The 8,779-nt window shown below is 39.5% G+C and overlaps 1 protein-coding gene across 4 annotated transcripts in view; it reads left to right on the top strand.

Moving 5' to 3' along the window:
- Positions 1-521: 521 nt before the first annotated feature.
- The window catches only part of YTHDC1 (YTH domain containing 1), a 32,069-nt gene continuing 23,811 nt past the window's right edge, over positions 522-8,779 (top strand). For 2 of the 4 annotated variants that reach the window (XM_023744856.1, XM_023744855.1), the window contains exons 1-2: positions 522-925; positions 8,619-8,720. The gene's annotated coding sequence lies outside the window, so the exon portion shown is untranslated. Of the gene's footprint in view, positions 926-1,214; positions 1,343-8,618; positions 8,721-8,779 lie in introns of those variants that run through there. The other 2 variants (XM_006103570.3, XM_006103569.3) reach the window with 2 other exon arrangements.

Genomic DNA, 8,779 nt, shown 5'->3' with positions numbered 1-8,779 from the left:
AATTTCTCAATAGTCTGTTTCAATCAACTGTGTACCCCGAAGCCTGGATATATGTTTAAATCAAATTTATTATGTGAATTAGAATGCAATTTAAAAAGTCATTATAATTCCTTTCCCCAATTAAATGCAAAACCAGTAGGCTTTTATGACAAATGAGACAGATGATTGCATGATCGCATCCTGCACTGCCTCTGGGTAAACCTAGGACACCAAAGTACAGGAAAGGGACCGGCCCAAATCAGGAGTCCGCGGAGCGACAGGAAGCATCTTTGCCCTGGAGCTGGAAGGTCCGCCAATAGGCGTTTCACGTGAGAAAACCAAGCCACCCCAGTGTAGTCAGGGTGGCTGACGCCGGTAAATAATTCCGGCGATCTAATCGCTGCGGAGGCTAATTCTAAGGACTCGCCGGCTTGCAGGGGGCGGGGCTCCATGCGACGTCACGTCACGTTCCCGCGCTCGTTTCGCTGCCCCGCCCCCCTCCGCACTGTGACGTTGCCAGGGAGGAACGAAGCGTAAACAGCGCAGGGCATTTCGGGAGCGGGATTGTTTCACGCAGGAAGCAGGCTCCATTTTAGCGCCGCCCGCCGTCGCCATCTGTTTCCCAGCCCTCCCCCCCCTGCTGCCCCTCCCGTCCCCAAGCCCCTACGGGAAGGCCGGGCCTAGGCGAGGCTGGAGTGCCAGGAGGGAAGGGGAGAAGGGAGAACGGGCAAAAGCGAGGAGAAAAAGAGTGAGACGAGAAAGGTGAGTGGTAGAGGCCAAGGTGTGAAGCACGCAGCCACGCGGACGGACTGACGGACGTTCCGGTGCCACTGCTGCCGCGGCTGCGGCCCACGCGCGAGTCGCGTCGAGGCGACGGCGGCGGCGGCGGCAGCAGCAGCGGAGACGGGCGAGGAGCAATGGCGGCCGACAGCCGGGAGGGAGAAAGGTTAGTGCGGAGAGAGGTGACGGGCGGAGGCGGGGCGGGGAGCGGGTCGCGCCGCGCCGCGGTGGTTCTCCGTGGCGGGGTGGGGGTGGGGAAGGTGAGCCTGCCCCGCGCGGAGCCGGCGCCCCCGCCGAGGCGCCGCACGCATCGGCAGAGGCCGGGCCTGCCCTTCGGTTCCGGGTCTCCGGGCGCCCTCACCCCGCATCGGGCCTCGGGCTTTTCTTTGGTCCCGATGCCCCGCGTCACCTTCCGTTCGGCTGTCCTGGGCGCGGCTGAAAGGAGGCCTGCTCCGAGTTGCAGGCCCTGCGGCTTGTTTCCTACTAGGAGTATGCGGATGTAATGCGCACTTGCAGAGCTACCTTCTCTGTTAGGCGAAATTTTGAAAACGCGTGTAATGCCACGATCACAGCAGGTAGTCTGGTAAGTAAGTATGTTTAACAAGCCGTGTAGGTAGGTGGGTGATTACTCTCGAGGAGTAAGGGCAAGTAACGCCTGGCTGTTACCGTTAACTGGGCGGAGTGGTAAGGATTGCCAATTTGGCTCCTCCAATACTTACTTTGGAAAATAATGATGTTTGAGAAGATAGTTATATGACTTCAAAGATTCCTGGCCCACTGTTCTTAGAGAAACACGTTGTGCGTAGCTCCCAGAGGGTACAACCAGGGACAAATGGGTGTGACTTATAGAGTTGGAGGATGAATTTACAGTAAAATACAGGAAGAACGGATGGTGTCAGAATGGAATGTCAGGTCTTTTGAAATACCGACCTCCCCAGGCCCTGGAGCTGTTGCTGTGGAATATAGATCCTGGATGAATCCATGTCTGGAGAGTGGTCTGGATGAGATGCTGCCTTAAGTTCTTTTCCAACCCTAAGATTCCATGGTAGTTTCGGAAAGGTGATAGTTGATAAAAATATGACACAGCTGCCGTCCTGTATTTCACGGATCTGCCCTTCTCTGTGCCTCATTAACTTGGGGTGGGTGGGGACTTGTTCAATGGGCTCTAGAGTCCAGTTGCATTAGGCCTGTCCTTTTTTTTAAAATGTTCTGCAGAGAAAGAAGAGTTCATGCTGCAGTAAACTGCTCTAGGATAGGGACAGGCTTGGGAAGTGGGGTGGGTGGGAGTATGTTTAAGGTATTGTTCCTATCCTAAAGCAGTTGAGTGATTTGGACATAGTAATTTAATTTTCCTTCCTTAATTGAATCCGGGCAAAAAAAATCTCCATCCCTACTTTTTTGAGACACCTGGAAAGTTTGTGAATATAGGATTGCATGGTGTTCGTGAATAAAGGAAACTGCTTTTAATTAGCAGTCAAGTCAGTTATTAAATGATTTTAATCAATAATTCAGTCAACATTTGTGTCAGTGTAATCTGTGAGCTGTGTGGGGAGCGCAGGGGGGTTGTGGTGGGTGAGATGAACCAAATACAAAATGAATAAAACTCAGTACTGTCAAGAATTAATTATCTGTTGAAACATAGTTGTAAATCAGTAATAGAGTTGATACAGTAATGTACATTGAGGAAGAAAAGTGGGTGATGTTTTAAATATTTTTGTTTTGGAGATGCATTTATTGATGAAAATGGAGTCTAAACACATAAACTTTGTAACTATAATTGGGAAGTAGTTGTGCTACCTGTTAGCACTTAGGATAAATTGTCCAACTTTTGAAAGGACTCACATTTGTGAAGTTTTTGTAAACCTTAATGTCCATAATTGAATTTGCCTGTTTTAAAACTTCTGCTATAAGTGCTTATCATTATAGTTTACATCAAAGATGAGTATCTAGAGTTTACTGGAAAAGCTAGCAAATACAAATCTACTGGAATTGTGTATTTTGGAATGGGAAGATTTCTGGAATAACCCATTTTGCAAATAAGGAAACTGAGGCGCAGGGTGTCTCAATTACTTGATCATTGTTACACGGCTCGTATAATAGCCAGAATTAGAATCAATACTTGACTTTTCCTTCTCATACTTGAACAAGAAAAAGTGGGAAACTGAGTACCTATTGTTGTCTGTTACCTTATATGAAATATTGGGAAATAATAGAGATAAGCCTTGTAATAATCTTAGACATGTCACAAACCTTAAGTCCCTTCTAAATGATTTCATAAGTGGTGTAAGATTTTGATAAGAAACAAGTTTAAATTGCAGAAATTTGCTACTAATCACAGAACAGTTAAAAGATTTTTGGTCATAGAGTACTTTGATTATTAGGCTTTGCACATCGGCTATGTAATAGATATTAAGTCTATAATGCTTCTACGTATAAATACCCATACTTAGAAGCTGAAGCCTATATAACTGGACAAGTTGCCAGTTCCTTCTGATTCTTGTGATTATTTGTCCAAAAAGTATATTTAAAAGAAGTTGGAATGTTGGTAGTGTTAACTAACGTTAAATGATGTTTTTCTATATGAGGAAGTATACATCTTTTATACTATAAACATCTTGTATACATTTTATTTCTTAAGTTCTTATAACGCTCTCTCTAAAGAATAGAGATATGGATAATGAATTACCACTTTCACAAGTAATATGTTTTCTTACATTATCAAACTGGAAGCTCCATGAGGGCCAGGAGTATGTCTTGTTCACCAAGTTCCTGGTGTACAGTGATTGTGTGGTTGTAAATCATTGCAGGTTGGAATTCATTAAAAACTGACTAGTTATGTGACATTTGCTATTGATGTCCAAAGCTAAGTTTCAGGGTTTGAATTATATATGTACACACACACTCATTCAGGCAAGTACATATAAATATCGACAGGCAGTTATGTGTACACACACATATGTATATTCCCTGAAGCTGTCATGGGGGAGAGTGACCACAGAAAAAAATGCCCTAGAAACCCCAGCTATTTTGAGTCTTCCCAGCCTAGGTGCCAGCCAGACATGTGAATGAGCAAGTCTTCAGATGATTCTAGCCCTGGACACTACCTGCAGGCATATGGGAGGGAGACCTACCTCGGTTGAGCTCCAGAACTATAGCAATAATAAATAATTATATTGTTTTAAAACACCAAGTTTTGTGGTGGCATGTTATATATACATCAGTAGATAACCAGAACATGTATATATTTGCTTTATTGGAAAAAAATTGGTTTTGTGTTTTGGACTAGGTTTTGTGTATCATATATTAATTACCCTTGTTATTAACAGTTTGTAGCTTTATTAGAATCTGGTAGCAATAGGAAAGGGCTTACAGGTTGAAAAACTCATTAGGAGATTCAAATAATTGCCCTCCTGTTTCCTTCCCCAAACTGATATTTTTATCCTAAATGCCTCTTATCAGAGGTGAAGAAACTGGAGCGCAGCCTGGGATTTTCCCAAGGAGATCTAGCTCTTACATGATAACCTGGATTTTCTTAATTCCAAGTCTCTTTCCCCTATGTGTCATATTTCAGTAAATAAGTAAGTGGCTTCAGTGATAGAGAAAAGCAACTTAAAATATGGTCATTTAACCCTGCCTGTGTGGATAATGGTTAAGTGTCAACCCATGAACCTACAGGTCACTGATTTGATTCCCAGTCAGGGCACATGCCTGGGTTTCATTCTTGATCACCCGTAAGGGTGTCATCGAGGTTTCTGCCTCTGTATCCTTCTCCCTTTCCTCTCTCTAAAAATCAATAAAAACATATATTTAAAAAATATATGGTCATTTAGCCCTGACTGGTGGGGCTCAGTTGGTGGGGCGTTGCCCTGTGCACTGAAAGGTTGCTGGTTCCCTGGTCACTGCACATGCTGGGGTTGCAGGCTCTATCTCCGGGAGGAGTGTGCAGGCCAGGGGTCCTCAAACTTTTTAAACAGGGGACCAGTTCACTGTCCCTCAGACCGTTGGAGGGCCGGACTATAGTTTAAAAAAAAACTATGAACAAATTCCTATGCACACTGCACATATCTACTTTGAAGTAAAAAAACAAAACAGGAACAAATACAATATTTGTATTTGCATGTGGCCCATGGGCTGAAGTTTGAGGACCCCTGGTGCAGGCAGTGGATCCATGTTCTGCTCTCAACATTGATGTTTCGCTCCCTTCCTCTCTAAAAATCAATTTTAAAACACTTTTTTAAAAATGTGGTCATTTATATCAGGGCCAGATAGTAATATTTTAGTCTTTATGTAAAGGGCCAGATAGTAATATTTTAGTCTTTATATGGGCTCTGTCATATTTTTTTCTTTGCGCCCCCTCCCCCCCCTTTTTTTAACACAACCTTAAAAATACAGAAACCATTCTTGTGCATCAAAAACAAGCCATGGGCTGAACTTGTTCTACGGGTCTTAGTTCACCAATATTGTAATAAAACGTTAGCTTATTACAGTGGACTATAATACAGATAAAAATGTATGGACCATTATGTGAAGATGCTATAATTGATGTTAAAGTAAATTTTAGATGCTATAATGTTGGTAATACAGAGCTTTCTGGTACATTAATTTGAAACTAATCTAGTGCATGCTACCTTTTCATAATTTGCATTTTTGTTGTCCTTATACTTTGTTTAAAGGTCTTTTTAATGTTCCCCATCTAATTTAATCCTGGATTTAGGAAGCCTGAACTCTAGACTCATATCTGTCTTTTCTAGACAAGTAAATTTGGTCAACTTGAACTTCTATTTATCTGCAAAAGAATAGAAGATAAAACATACCTTATGTGTTTCATATGATATGTAAATATGATAATACATGAAGGTTATAAAGTGTTAAAAAAGCAAGGATTGGTTAATATTTGTTGTCTTAAGAATGTGTAGGTGCTTTCTAAAACTGAAACTAATCTCAGAATTTTACTTGTTATTTGTTACATCTTTTTTAAAAAAATTCACTTTGATAATACGGAAGCCATGAGTTAGTCATGTCTGAAATTTAAGTTGATTTAAATGAAACTACATAGTTTTTTCATTATACTAGATTTGGCATATATAAAGTGTATGATTTTATTTGAAGGTTCAAGCTTTTGGGTTGATATTTCTAATTAAGAACTAGTGATTTCATGAAAAGAAGTAGAACTGTATTTACTTGCTTATTTTGTTGTAATAGTTTTAAATTTGTTTCTACAAATATATTATGTCAAGATTTGTTGGGACTCACCTTTTTATTTTTTATTTTTATACTGACTAGAGAGCTTTTACCCAAGAATTATTAAATATCTGCAAAACTTGGACTTTTTCTATCAAATTATATGTTTTTATTTATAGTCTAAAGTCTAAAGTTATGTTTGCTACCATTTAGGTCTTGAGGGATTTAATTTCTTCTAGTGAAAACAATCCAGAAGGTGAGAGGAGCCTTTTTGGTTAGCATATTTTGATTTAAAAGGATAAGTTAAACATTTAAAAATCCATATAGTATATATTCATTTTAGAAAAATGATAAAGTACAGATAAACATTTTATCACCAAAAAAACCAGTTGCTGTACCATTTCAGGCATATGTAATTTTCAGATGTTTTTAACTAGGAACTAAGTCTAACTCCAATGTTACTTTTTCTGTATCCTACCTAGCCTTGCTTTTTTCCTTTATCACATCTACATTAACTGTCTTATTTCTCTTCAGTCACTCATTTCTGTCACCCTTTGGGGAAATTTGAATCCTATCTAACCTGCTTATAGCCTCAATCAAGTTAACCCTTGCTATATGAGGGACTTCGCTTTTTGACCGTAGCCACAAATATAATTGTTCTATCTCATTAGTTTGCATGACTTTTTACTTCTCTTTGCGAGATCTTAAATCTGGAAAGTATTTTTTTTTTTAAATATATTTTATTGATTTTTTACAGAGAGGAAGGGAGAGAGATAGCTAGAAACATCGATGAGAGAGAAACATCGATCAGCTGCCTCCTGCACATCTCCTACTGGGGATGTGCCCGCAACCCAGGTACATGCCCTTGACCGGAATCGAACCTGGGACCCTTCAGTCCGCAGGCCGACGCTCTATCCACTGAGCCAAACCGGTTTCGGCTGGAAAGTATTTTTGATACTGGAATAAGTCCATTATAAAAAATTAGTTTAAAGCAGTAAATATTAGCATGTATTTCTAAGATTTATTTTGTCCTACTGGACAGAGTGAGGGTGGGAATGGGGTGACAAAACCAAATTATATGTTTTCATGATCACTGAATAGTATGTCAGTTATAGCAGTAGTTTCCTTATCTGAACAAAGTACACTTTAAAAATATATATATTTTTATTGATTTCAGAGAGGAAGGGAAAGGGAGACAGAAACATCAGTGATAAGAGAGAATCATTGAATTGTTGCCTACTGCAAGCCCCCCTACAGGGGATCGAGCCTGTATCCCAAATATGTGCCCTGACCAGGAATCAGACCATGATCTCTTGGTTCCTAGGTCAGTGCTCAACCACTGAGCCATGCCACTTGGTCTGAGCTACACTTTTTATAGTCTATACCAGGGGTCCTCAAACTTTTTAAACAGGGGGCCAGTTCACTGTCCCTCAGACCGTTGGAGGGCCGGACTATAGTTTAAAAAAAAACTATGAACAAATTCCTATGCACACTGCACATACCTTATTTTGAAGTAAAAAAACAAAACGGGAACAAATACAATATTTGTATTTGCATGTGGCCCGCGGGCCGTAGTTTGAGGACCCCTGGTCTATACCAGTAGCCTCAAACGTTTTTGATTGTGTAGCACATCAGTAATTTTGTTCTTGCAACTTTATTTTAACATTATTTCAGATAAACAATAGCTATAAGAATAGTACAAATAATTTTCTTGTACTTTTTAGCCATATTCCACAAATGTTAACATTTTACCACATTTACCTTTCTAATTCATATTCCCTCTTGCTCTTACACATTCTCTTTCTATACAGACACACCTTTTTTCTAAATTGTCAATTGAAAATGTGATGCTTCTTTGTCCCTAAAAACTTAAGTATGTATTTCCTAAAAATTAGGACTGACTTTTACTGAACTGTAGGATGTGTACTGTCAAAATCAGGAAATTAACATTGATGCTATAATTTACAGACCTTATTTAGAATTTATTAGTTTTCCCACTTATGTTTTAAATCAAGTGCTGTATTGTCACTTTAGTCTCCTCTAATCTGGAGTACTTTGTTTTCATGACATTAACATTTTTTGGATGTCTCTTAATTTGGGTTTGTTTGATGTTTCCTCATGCATGGGTTTAAATTTTGCATTTTTCATAGGACTGTCACAGAATTGTTCTATTCTCAGTGCCCCATACCAGGAGGTCCATGATGTTGCTTTGACCACCCATTATTGATGATATTAACTTTGATTACTTGATTATGCTGGACTCGGCCAGTTTTCTCTTGGTAGTCAATAAGTACCTAGCGGGGAGTACCCAATCCTTGATAAATGCATGTTTATAAGTTATACACATGTATTTCCATGCTAATTTGTGCACATTTTAAGCAGTTACACAATTTATAAATTAAAAGGTGAAATACAAATATAAAAGTTCTGACATTTGCTTTTTATACCCCAGTATATGCTTTTATACTCTATGGAGTATATGCTCCTGGCTTTGTAAAATAAGGTTCTGTCATATCTTTTACTTTGTATGATTTTATAGGAATTATTCTTATGTCTTCATCCTGAAATAAGTTCTTGAGGTTATGTTCCTATACTTCCATAGCCTCAACATAGTAAGTACTTGAAAATAAATGCTTTAGTGATAATGATTTTCCTTATTTTGATTTTCTTGTTTTCAGATGGAGAACTTAATGTTTTAGATGATATTTTGACAGAAGTACCAGAACAGGATGATGAACTGTATAATCCAGAGAGTGAACAAGATAAAAACGAGAAAAAGGGTAAGATTTATATTATTTTTGTTAAAATAAGTGTATATAGAGATTTAATTTCTTAAGAA

Source organism: Myotis lucifugus, unplaced genomic scaffold, assembly GCF_000147115.1.
Source record: "Myotis lucifugus unplaced genomic scaffold, Myoluc2.0 scaffold_492, whole genome shotgun sequence".
In the NCBI taxonomy this organism is placed as follows: Eukaryota; Metazoa; Chordata; class Mammalia; order Chiroptera; family Vespertilionidae; genus Myotis; species Myotis lucifugus.
This window is presented reverse-complemented; position numbering and strand designations above follow the sequence as displayed.